Source organism: Sinocyclocheilus anshuiensis, unplaced genomic scaffold, assembly GCF_001515605.1.
Source record: "Sinocyclocheilus anshuiensis isolate Anshui unplaced genomic scaffold, SAMN03320099.WGS_v1.1 scaffold2089, whole genome shotgun sequence".
Lineage (NCBI taxonomy): Eukaryota > Metazoa > Chordata > Actinopteri > Cypriniformes > Cyprinidae > Sinocyclocheilus > Sinocyclocheilus anshuiensis.
In genome coordinates this window covers 713296-724533 of record NW_015549564.1, presented here as the reverse complement: position 1 = coordinate 724533, position 11238 = coordinate 713296, and the positions used below count along the sequence as shown (strand labels likewise).

The 11238-nt window shown below is 35.3% G+C and overlaps 1 protein-coding gene across 1 annotated transcript in view; it reads left to right on the top strand.

The window, feature by feature from the left end:
• The window catches only part of LOC107657215 (neurexin-3b), a 375749-nt gene that overhangs the window by 18613 nt on the left and 345898 nt on the right, over positions 1-11238 (top strand). The window lies entirely within an intron of this gene.

Sequence of the window (11238 nt, the reverse complement as noted above, 5' to 3'; positions counted from 1 at the left end):
TATATATATATATATATATATATATATATATATATATATATAAACAAAATACAAATTCAACATAAAAAAGCTAATTGAATTAATACACTAAAGTCACATTTATTTGTATAGCGTTTCATACAATACAGATTGTTTTTAGAGTAATAAACAAGACAATAATGAAAAAAGAAAACAAATGTTGCAAAGTTTTTCAATTATGGGACAAATACAATAACAAGACCATCTTCATTATCCAGCTCAGTCAAATTGATAATATTATTGAATATTAAGTGTCTTTTAAACCCCAACTGAGCATGTGTCAGTGGTGGAGAAAAAAAAAAAAAGGTTAACAGGGTTGCAAATAACAGGGTAACAAATGTAACCCAAATTAAAGGGATAGTTCACCCAAAAATTAAAATTAGCCTATGATTTGCTCACCCTCAGGGCATCCTAGGCATCCATCCATCATAAAACTACTCCACACAGCTCCGGGGTGTTAATAAAGGCCTTCTGAAGCAAAACGATGCGTTAGTGTAAGAAAAATATAGATTTTTCAAAATGTATAAGCTGTAACCTCCAGCTTCCGGTCGCTCAAGAAGGCGTGTTTCGCTTCAGAAGGACTTCATTAACACCCTGGAGCCGTGTGGAGTAGTTTTATGATGGATGGATGCAGTTTTTTAGGCTTCAACAACAGGGGCACCATTCACTGCCATTATACAGCTTGGAAGAGCCAGGACGATTTTAAATATAACTGCGATTGTGTTTGTCTGAAAGAGGAATGTCAGATACGCCTAGGATGCCCTGAGGGTGTGTAAATCATGGGCTAATTTAAATTTTTGGGTGAACTATGCCTTTAAGCTGTCACTTATTTATTTAGCATCATATGACCCCTTTAACTAAAATTAAAATAAATAACAAATACAAATAATACAAATCAAACGACAGTAGTTTATCAGTAACCCTAAAAAATAACTGCCAAACTTACATGCTAAAAAACAACAAGTTACTTACACATAGTAAGAAATGGTTATAAAAACTGAAACAGAAGCGAAAACAAGTATTAGGAAAGAGGAGAAATAAAAAGCTATACTTATCCTTTGACAAGATACGCGATGATGCCTACTTAGTAGGCACTAGTTAGTTTGGAACCAAGTGTTTCATGGTTTATAGTTATTAATAAACCTATTAGAGAAAAAAAAATGCCATGCTGTCGAAAGGGTTCAAATGACGTTGCTTGATGATTTTAAGCATGTTTTTTGCTTAAACATTTTTTTTTTTGATGATTTTTACGTCATGATTTTAAGCATGTGGCCAAATGCAAATTAATGTGGTAACAGGGTTACATGCAGAATTTGGTGCACAGCTAAATATTATTATTTATATATTAATATATAAAAATATATTATTTTTGGTAATTAAATTTAGTTCATTAATTAAAAAATATATTGCTTCTCTAATATATAGATTATATCAACATATTAAGATGTGATGTTTAAAACTGCCTAATTTTCATGCTTAATTAATTTAAATAGTTAATTTAAATATCTATATGTTTTATAATAGCTTGTCTATAATAACACATATAGATATGTTAATTATATATATATTGTTCTCAAATATAATACATATATATTGTTCTCATTGTAAAAAAAAATAATAATAATAAAAAAAAAAATCACCTACTAATTAAGATAATTTTTTATTTGTTTAGTTAACAGGGACATTGTACATTAATACAATGTTTCTGTAAATATACCAGAATTAGCCAAGGGCTATTTTTCATCTATAGTCAACAAATGTAACCCTGAAAAGGCCCTGTAACAAATGTAACCCTAAATTAGAATACATATTGAAAGAATGTAACAATTACATAACACAATCCATAAAACAATCTAGTAATAAAAACAATCAAGAGAAATAGAACAAATACAAAACAAATACATTGCCCAATAAATAAATAAATAAAATCTATCAATAAAATCAATCAAGAGCAATAGAAACAAATACAAACAATAGTAGGACAGCCAGCACATATAGAATTCAAATGTTGACAAAGCTGAGTACTAATTAACCATTTCTTTAATTGAACCCTAAATAATTTAAAATAACTCTGTCCCTGAGTATCTGTTAGTTTAAGAAACACTAACACGCTTTTTCTTCCACCTTAATTCTAGTGATATGGATGGGGAAGCAATAAAATGGGTATTAATTCTGTAGTACAATGAATTCTAAGAAACATCAAGTCAGATACTGCAGTGTGCATGCTCATATTATCCTAAAGTACATGTGAATTTGTCCTGAATGTGTATGTGTGCACAATAACTCTCATCCTGCAATTTACTGTCCCTGTCTCTTTCTTTCCCACTGTCCTTCTTGTTGACATCTCGCTTCCTGTTTGTCTCTGTGGAACCTTCTCAACCCCTGTGTAGGCAGAAATAAAGGTATTGCACGCTTTCCTTATTACCTCAGAAGGCCTCATTAGCAATATATATATATATTTAATTTTAAGGATGGTTAGATATTTTACTGGGGGGAAGAAAAAAACGCTGATTAAGAAACCTTTTTTTTTTTTTTTTTGTGGTGAAAATGGATGAATCGTCTAATTTGCAGTGAGATGGGGTGATTTATTGAAATAATACTTTAGATTTTTGAGGCGTATAATGTTGCAGTGCCCAGTGTATCGTGTTGCTGAGTGCGTGAACAGACTGGATTTTGAAGATGTTAGGTATATAATTCAGAGAGCGCTTGTGTTTTTCAGGGACAGGTAGAGTGTATTACAACACCACCACATATTTATGCTTTAAACCCAGAGATGCTGAAACAGAACCTTTCATAAAAATGACCGGTTGAATCTCTTTGCTGTTGTCTCTGAAATAACACAATGTGATTAGGAAACAAACAAACAAAAATCATTTAATCAATCAAAATTGTCAATAGCACATTGATGGTCAATTTTTTGCTAAAACTTAAGTACATTTTTGAATTGTGTTTTTAATGTAGCCAAAATGCTAGAAGTTCTGATGCCCTGTATATACACAGTTAGCAATACTAAGACTATGTGTAAAAATATTTAGCTATTCTAAAATAATAGATTGCCAATGGATTGCTGTTAAAAAATAAAGTGTATTTAGGTGCAGCTGTGAGCTGATTGGCTTATGAACATTCTGAGATGACCTGCGACTTTGACACATCAAGTGCAGACAGCTTGAAGTTGTTTTGACACCACATTAGACACATTTCCTGTCCTCTCTGTAAACTTTCTATCAATTCAAATGGTAAAGAAGCCAAAACATTTACATAAATTAACAAATTATACTGCTAGCATTATATGCTAGCAACCCCACATATAGCAGATAATGGAAGAGACAGATAATCATAACAGTTTTCTTTCATGTACTGGAGGAGGAAAATGAAATCAGCACTTCACCAACGCTCTACTTATGTTTTAGTGAGACGAGAAGATGTTATTAGCTTAGACTAATGGCTGAGGATCAGTGTGCTGGTGCTGAGGATGATGAAATTACTGGTGGCTGAAGGTCATCCAAATGGCTTCTGCTCAGAGCTAATCTAGAGCCTGCGCAAGACTAGACTAGAGTCTGAAGTGACTGGGACTGGGCGGGAGATATGCTATGTGACTAGCCGTCTTTGAGGAGTGATTAAAAGAGTCAGGAGAAGTTCAGCTCTGGTTTAGATAATCTCTGCTCTGAGCTTTAGAGTTTCACTCTTCTTCCCCCAGTCCTCAGCGCTCACTTCTACTAATTATGCCCTCAAAGTTTCAGCCTCTGAACAAAGACTCTCTATCTCTCATTTTCTCCATCTCTTCTTCTTCTCGGTGCAATTCAGTGCTCTAGATTTTTGAGTGGATTCATCCAAAAATCCCCATCTCTTAGGACTGTGATTCGTTGGATGCATGAACATGCACACATCAAACCAAATGTTCCAAAAGACAACAGACTCTCTGAATAGCCCTCTAATAAATTGGTATAATGTTGCAAATATGCAGTTTACAGTGCGTAGTACTACTATAGTAAGTAGTACACAGTGTATAGTTTACAATGTGCTGTATAGTAAACAAAATACAGTTAGTATACTAGGGCTGCAACAATTATTTTAATAATCAGTTAATCTTAATTATTTATTTGTTATACTACAGTGCTGTTGAATGCTTGAATCTGATTGGGTGACAAACATCCAGTTATTTTTCAGGAAATGCACGGCTATTGTACATTGACAGATCTTGACTGCATTAGTTCCATATCACATCGCCAAATGATTTATGTCAAAGGTTGTTACAGCCTACAACAGCCAAAACCAAAACCCACAGACACTGACCAAGCCAATGAATATAACAAACAAAATTATAAAAATGACAACCTATTTCCACCTTTTTCGTGCTTAATTATGTTTTATTATTGACGGAAAGTACGCTTTCTTTCTCCCACTCTCTCTCCCATACAAACACCCACAATTAAACACTGAAACCTACACGTGCACATAAATGTGTTGTCATTGCTTTTAATAAAATAGATTAACAGCTAAAAAGCTACATGACATTTCTCAGTAATGAGATGGTAACGTTGCTGTTCTTGAAGCCGTTAAACTTACAGTTTCACTATTAGTAGAGATGCTGCAGCCAAACACTGTTGAGAGACGCACAGATTCAGGTATTTCACATACGCTTCACACAGCTACAATTAATCTCTCTCTCTCTCTCTCTCTCTCTCTCTCTCAGCTGGATAAAAATGCTTTGGTGGACACACAGCCTTAACGATTAGTTGTTGCAGCCCTATTATACAGTGTATAGTAAAAAGTACAATATATACAGTGTATATAGTAGGTCTGAATAAAAAAAAAAATACTGTTATTCTCAAAAAACAATATGAACACACTCATTTATTTAGTAATTCTAATATGTACAGAAATATTAACAAATTCAACGAAAGCATATGCATATTTTAAGTATTTCAGCCTCTCAACTCCTATCCCTCTTACTTGTTTGAACATTTTGTTTGGCTTTAATAAATGTTATAGTTAAATTTAGCTAAGTTCTAATTACCATTCAGTGATAAAATAAAGAAACAATATAAGAAACTTAACATATAAAACTTCAGTTAAGGTACTAATTAAGTAACAATTAGTTAATCTTGGCAGTTTTTGAGAGAGTTCCAGAAGTAATGCTCATTTCATATGCAAAGATGTTGGTCAATCACAACAGTGGTTGTTTACATTGAAGTCTTACAGCAGACACGCCCCTTTCAATGGAGTGTTTAAATCAGACGACTAAATTCAGGGAAGAACATGTCCATTTACAGTGGGTATAGTAAAGAATCAACCCCCACCCCCCTTAAAATAATCACATCTTGTTTCGTTGCAGCCTGAAATGAAGACGAACACAGTTTTTATTTTATCCAGCTGTATTTACTTAGTGCAACTTATCACATTCAAGTGAAAGATATAACGCCAACATGTCAGGAAAAAAAATGGACTTCCATTTTTCCAATCCCATTTACAATTCAGTGCATGAAACTACTCATGTCCTCTTGTTAATAATTGCAGCACAGATGTAATTTAAATTAAAAAAAAACTCTGAATAGTTATTTTGGTATCACTACCTTCCTACTTTACTTTTGGTTCCACATTTTTCTCTCTTGAGCACTCATTTTTCTTGAGCACTCAGTCTCACTCCTCTCTTGTTCCCCATCGCTTCCCCATGCTCTACTCAGTCACTGTCTTGTCCAGCACTGGGATTTCGCCAGTTATTGATTTCTCGTTCACTCAGCTAATGCACTTTCTCCCTCTCTCTTTCTTATGAACATCTCTTCAACATCACTCAACTATCATTTGAAATGTACTTTTCCTCCTTTCAGTGTCTTCTATGTTGGTATTTTATTTTTATTTTTGTAATTCTTGGTTCATTTGTTTTCTCTTAATGACCTCAGTAGACAAAAATCTAAGTTTTGAGGCTTTTAGTCTGTTAGCTTGGAAGCTATCTTTGAAACGCTGAAGCCATTCTATGGTTCTTTTAGAATTTATTTGAACGTATGGATATCATCTAAACGCTCTTGTAAAAAATAAATAATATCTGCACAATTCACATGGTCTTTGCTTTGAGCTGCGCACCAAATGGAAAACAGCCCCCTATAGAAAATAAAGGTGTCTTGTAGAAGTGGCTCTAGCGGAGGAATAGATGATGGCTGAGGATGTGGACCAGCTGAGGATGCAGGATTGGGAGAGTGAGATGCACACAAGACCTGAACCAAGTTAAGCTCATCACTACACTGTTGAAAAAACCTGCATATGCTGGTTAGGTATGTTTTGAAGCCTGGCAGCTGTTTTGAGCTGGTCCTTAGTTGGTCATGAGCTGGTTTATTCTGGTCCTGAGCAAGAGATTGTTGCTTAGAACCAGCTTAGGACCAGCACATGACCAGCTTAAAATAGTTCATATCCAGCTTATAACCAGCTCAGGACCAACTTAAACGAGCTGCCATGCTTTAAAACATACTTAACCAGCATATGCTGGTTTTTTCAACAGGGTATGAACCTCCTTCTTGGCTCTGTAGATCCACTGCTTCTTCCTACATGTTTGCCGAGAACACAACGATGACAGGGGTGGGGGAGCACATGGAGCTGACTCGTCACTCAGAATGAGGCAACTCTGGAGTGCAGCATCCTGCAACTCATGACCTTATAGTAAGGGTAGTCTGTCTCGTTAAGAGCAGCCTCTGCATGAGTGTGGCCCAGGTGCATGACATGACTGGAGAGAACATTTTAGAAATACTGGAACATGGAAGGGGAGCGACAGGATCGTTGTGTAGTTTGTTTTGGTGCCGTCTGCTGCAGGTGTGTCTAAAAGTTGAGGTTCTCTGCTATTTTCCTGTGGACTTCTTATTCATCTGGAGTAAGTCAATGACTAAAGGAGAAAGATTCTAAGGAGAGGCCATTCATGCTGCTTTATATATAGGCCAGGGCCCCCACAAAGTGATTCGCTTGAATGCTTGAGTGCCGTGATTCAATAGGAGGTTAGTAATTCTTGGAGAAAGGTTTTTTTTCCCCATAATATTAGATGTGGTGTAGATATTAAACATTTACTTGTAAAATAAAGAGTATTCGCTATTTTAGAAAGGGACTCTTCAATATGCCAAGAAGTCATGAAGACTTTATATACTTGAGAAATTATATAAAGGCCTACATTTGCGTAACAGTTCTGTAGCATGTGTAGACTATATCAACAGGCAAGCGTAAGATGAGGGGCTGAACTATTGAGCATGCAAATGCACTTACACTGGCTCAGATATCATGCAAATGAGATGCTAATGAAGGCACTGGCCCACAGTGTGCTGCTACAGCAGAACTCTCACTGGACCCCAATCACCACCTGTGCAGCTCTACAGTGTTACATTCCCCTCTCTGCCATAACCTTTAACACACATGAACAACTCGAGACAAAGGACACATGTTTATGTATGAGGAGCAGGATTTGTTTGTTTTATGGATATGATTGTGTTTAGAGATATTGGACAAAAAGTTGGATGCTTATCCCACCCCTGGTTCATCTGAGTGGTCAGGTGTTTTATTATAAACGAGGCATTTGTTGCATCCAGTGGGGACATAATTACGGATTATAATGACTTATACTGTCTTTTTACACATTGCGTTGCATCGCGCCGCGTAAACATAAAACCATGTCTGCGTTTGCGATCGGAGAAATGACAAACAAGCGCTACTCTACACTGCTCAAAACTCGCGTTTCAATCATCGTGTATTTCAGATTAGACAGTTTTCAAAATTCAGCTCCCAATTCTTCGGTTGTTTAGAAAGTATAAAGTTGACATTTAGGACATAATTTGGCTAGCTCTTTTGTTTATTTTTGCTCTGCCAGCAATATAGTTATTTTACAGTGCAGTACAGGGTCACAAAGGGATTCCTGTGTAAAGATCATTTTTCTTCTCCTTATTTGTGTATGTTTGAACATCTCACGCCTGCGTGATTGTCTTGTTCTCCTCAGAGGATCAGAGAAACCTGATCAAAGCAGAGTGTCATTGTAGCCTTTCGCTGTAACACACCAAACTGTTCCTCCTTGTGGGAGCCCTGACAGAAATGCAAAGCTTCATAATTAGTTTTTGAATGAGAGCGGCAGTGGTGTGGAAATGTGCTGAGTTAATCATCCTGTCTTATTCTGCACAATAAAGTGTAGTTTTACTCTGAGTAAGCTAGATGGAAGGTTTCTCTGTGCTCTTGTCCTGAAGGTCATTGCAGAGTGTTTATTTTTGTAAAAGTAAAAAAGAAGCAAATGTGAATTTTGATGTTTGTGAGGATGACAGCAGTTGCTTATATGCTGCATTTACATATAAGTGGTCAAAACAGCTCAAGAGCAGAGTGCAAAAAATGATAGGAAATTGTACAGTATACAATTTCAAAGAGTGCATTCCAAATGGCATAAATAATACACAGAACAATCATGGCAGCCATGGTATCCTTTTTTCATTGTTATTCTATATAGCAGTTAATCCACTATTTTCCTTCTTAAAAAAAAAAAAAAAAACACGGAGAGAGAAAGAGAGAGAGGGAGAGAGAGAAATGGGCTCAGAAAATGGGCCTATTCACTGTACCTTTCCCAGCTCTTAATTTAAAAAAAAAAAAAAAATTTTTATACAACTTCTATTAATTAATGTGTGAGAGCTCCTTTGAGTTCAAAATATGATGACAAAATGCATTCCAAATGACCTTTATTTTCATCTCGTACACCCTTCAACACTCTGAAACTCTTACTGTGGAAATCCTGTGGAGGGAATTTAAAATGTATTTATTTATTTTTTTGTCAAATGTTTTATTGAAAGACAAAGATTTTGAAGATGGATTTGCAATCTTACATTTTCGACTCTTTTAGAGGGAATATTCCATAAGCATGAACACTCATGTTTCCATGCACCTATGTTCATGCATCTTTTCAAGAGTGACCTGAATTTAATTTACTTGAGATAAATTCCTTCAGGAATATGCTACTTTCATCATAGCCATGTGGTGTGTGTGTGTGTCTGTGAACATCTACTCTTACCCCTAATCAATATTTTGCTCAAGCGTGACGTTGCTTCCATGGCAACTCCAGGCGTAGCGGCCCTGGGGCCATGACTAGGAAGTGGCTTTTCAGCAGAGCCTTCAACCCACAGATGGAAACTTTACACAGCTAACTGTACATTTATTACTCTGTGCATGTGCCTGTGTCTGTATAACTGTGTGTGTGTAACTCTGATTTCACAGATCAGCAGTGAGATCCAGCCACTCCCAATGTTGTGGCCTTCATGTGTAATTGGCAAACTTTATCATGGCCACAAATCAGGAGGCATCAGCATCATATTAGACCTCCTCCCCTTGCTGGAGTTATGATGTTCATTAGCAAACTCCAGGCACCGCACAAATCCAATACTGTGTTTATCCACTATATCATGTTACATACTCCTGCATGCTAACAAAATTTTAATAACAAGTGCCACGATTTTGATTTGTATGAATCAATTTCTCATGACAAGTCAGTGCAAATACCTCCTGGCATTGATATATCTATCTCCTTGAACTGCTGAAAATAAGAACCTGACTTTGCTAATTTTAGAAGTACTTCACTATTGTGTTTTTATATCTTAAAGGTGCTACAGACAATTTCAGTCATTTTACTGACTGTTCCGTCATTTTGGTAAACACCCTCTCTCCCAAAACCCCACATATCCAACCCAATTTCAGCAAACTAAAACATATCGAGTGAAAAACAGTTTGACTTTTAAAAATATCCCACAAGACTTCTGCATTATATTCGATTTTATTGTGTTCCATTTAGCTGTTTTTGAATGCAAGAGCACAAGTTGTGTAAATGGCCGCTAAGTCACTTTTGTTAGGTTATAACACTGGCAGTAAACATGTAGTCTACTGTGGTGATGAAGAGAACATGTCTTGTGGCTACAGGAGAATGAGGCAGAGAGTGCTACGTCAGGAGCTCAAGGACGTCACCTCTCTGGCAACTGCTGTTTAAGGTTATCAAAAGGGGCCGTGACTCAGTGGCTCCAAGGAATCATTTCCATCCGAATCATTCTTAACTGAGCATGCTGCAGAGAACAAATGGGTAGTTGACATGACATTTCAAGCATTTTCTGCAGTGTATTCCTGTGTGATGTGCTATAATTAAACTAAAAAACTATATATATATATATATATATATATATATGTATATATATAAAACATCCCAATTCTTCATTAGTTATCATGGCTATTTACATGGCTTTTACTGTATTTTCCCATTTAACAGATTTCAAGTGAAAATTCATCTTTGGAACACAAATGATGATATTTTAAATATTCCTTCATCATTTCTGTCCATCCATTTAAGTCCATGTCAAAATTTACAAAAGTAATCCAAAATAATCAAAGTCTTCTGAAGAGACACAATCATTTTATGTGATGAACATGATTAATTTAGGCCTTTACATATACATATTGATCAACACTAGTGCTGTCAATCGATAAAAAAAATAAAATAAATAAATAACGAATTAATCTCATATTTTTTTCTGAAATCAGGATTAATTGCGATTAATCCCACCTAACATTAAAGTTTTTAAATATACTTTCATATGGCAATATTTTCACATTCAATCTTCAAATTAATGCAGAAACAGCATAAAGACAGTATATCTTTTATATTTGTTTAATGACATATTTTTTATGACTGAAGGCGAGTATCTTTTTATGACTGAAGGCAAGTATCACTGATACCAATACGACTGATGTCTCTAGGAAATTTTTTTTTTTCCCTAATATTTAACGATTGACTATAGCCATTCAACATTACAGTATAATTGAGAGCTATCAATTTTAACATTTATTGGACTTTAAAAATAACTTCTAATTTAAGTGAACTTAAAAAAAAAATTCACATAAGCCCATTATAATAATGTCATGTTTAGCTACCTGTGCCCTTCAGAAAGTAGAAAATTAAATATACAGAAATTGATAAAGTTATTAAACACTAAATTCTAAATTAAATATAGATGAATCCTTAAAGCAACAGAAGCTATTGATTTCCTCTTTTTTCGTTTGTTCTTTGATTAACAGACATCACAGCAGCTGGGTTATTAGGTTATTTTGGCTGCTATTTCTTTAAGAGCTGCCGCTGCTGAACATGACGCAGATCTGACACGCATTATATTTTCTCACAACTCTTTACCTTTTCTGACACACTTCAGGTCTTAAAGTCTCTACTAATGAGCTGAT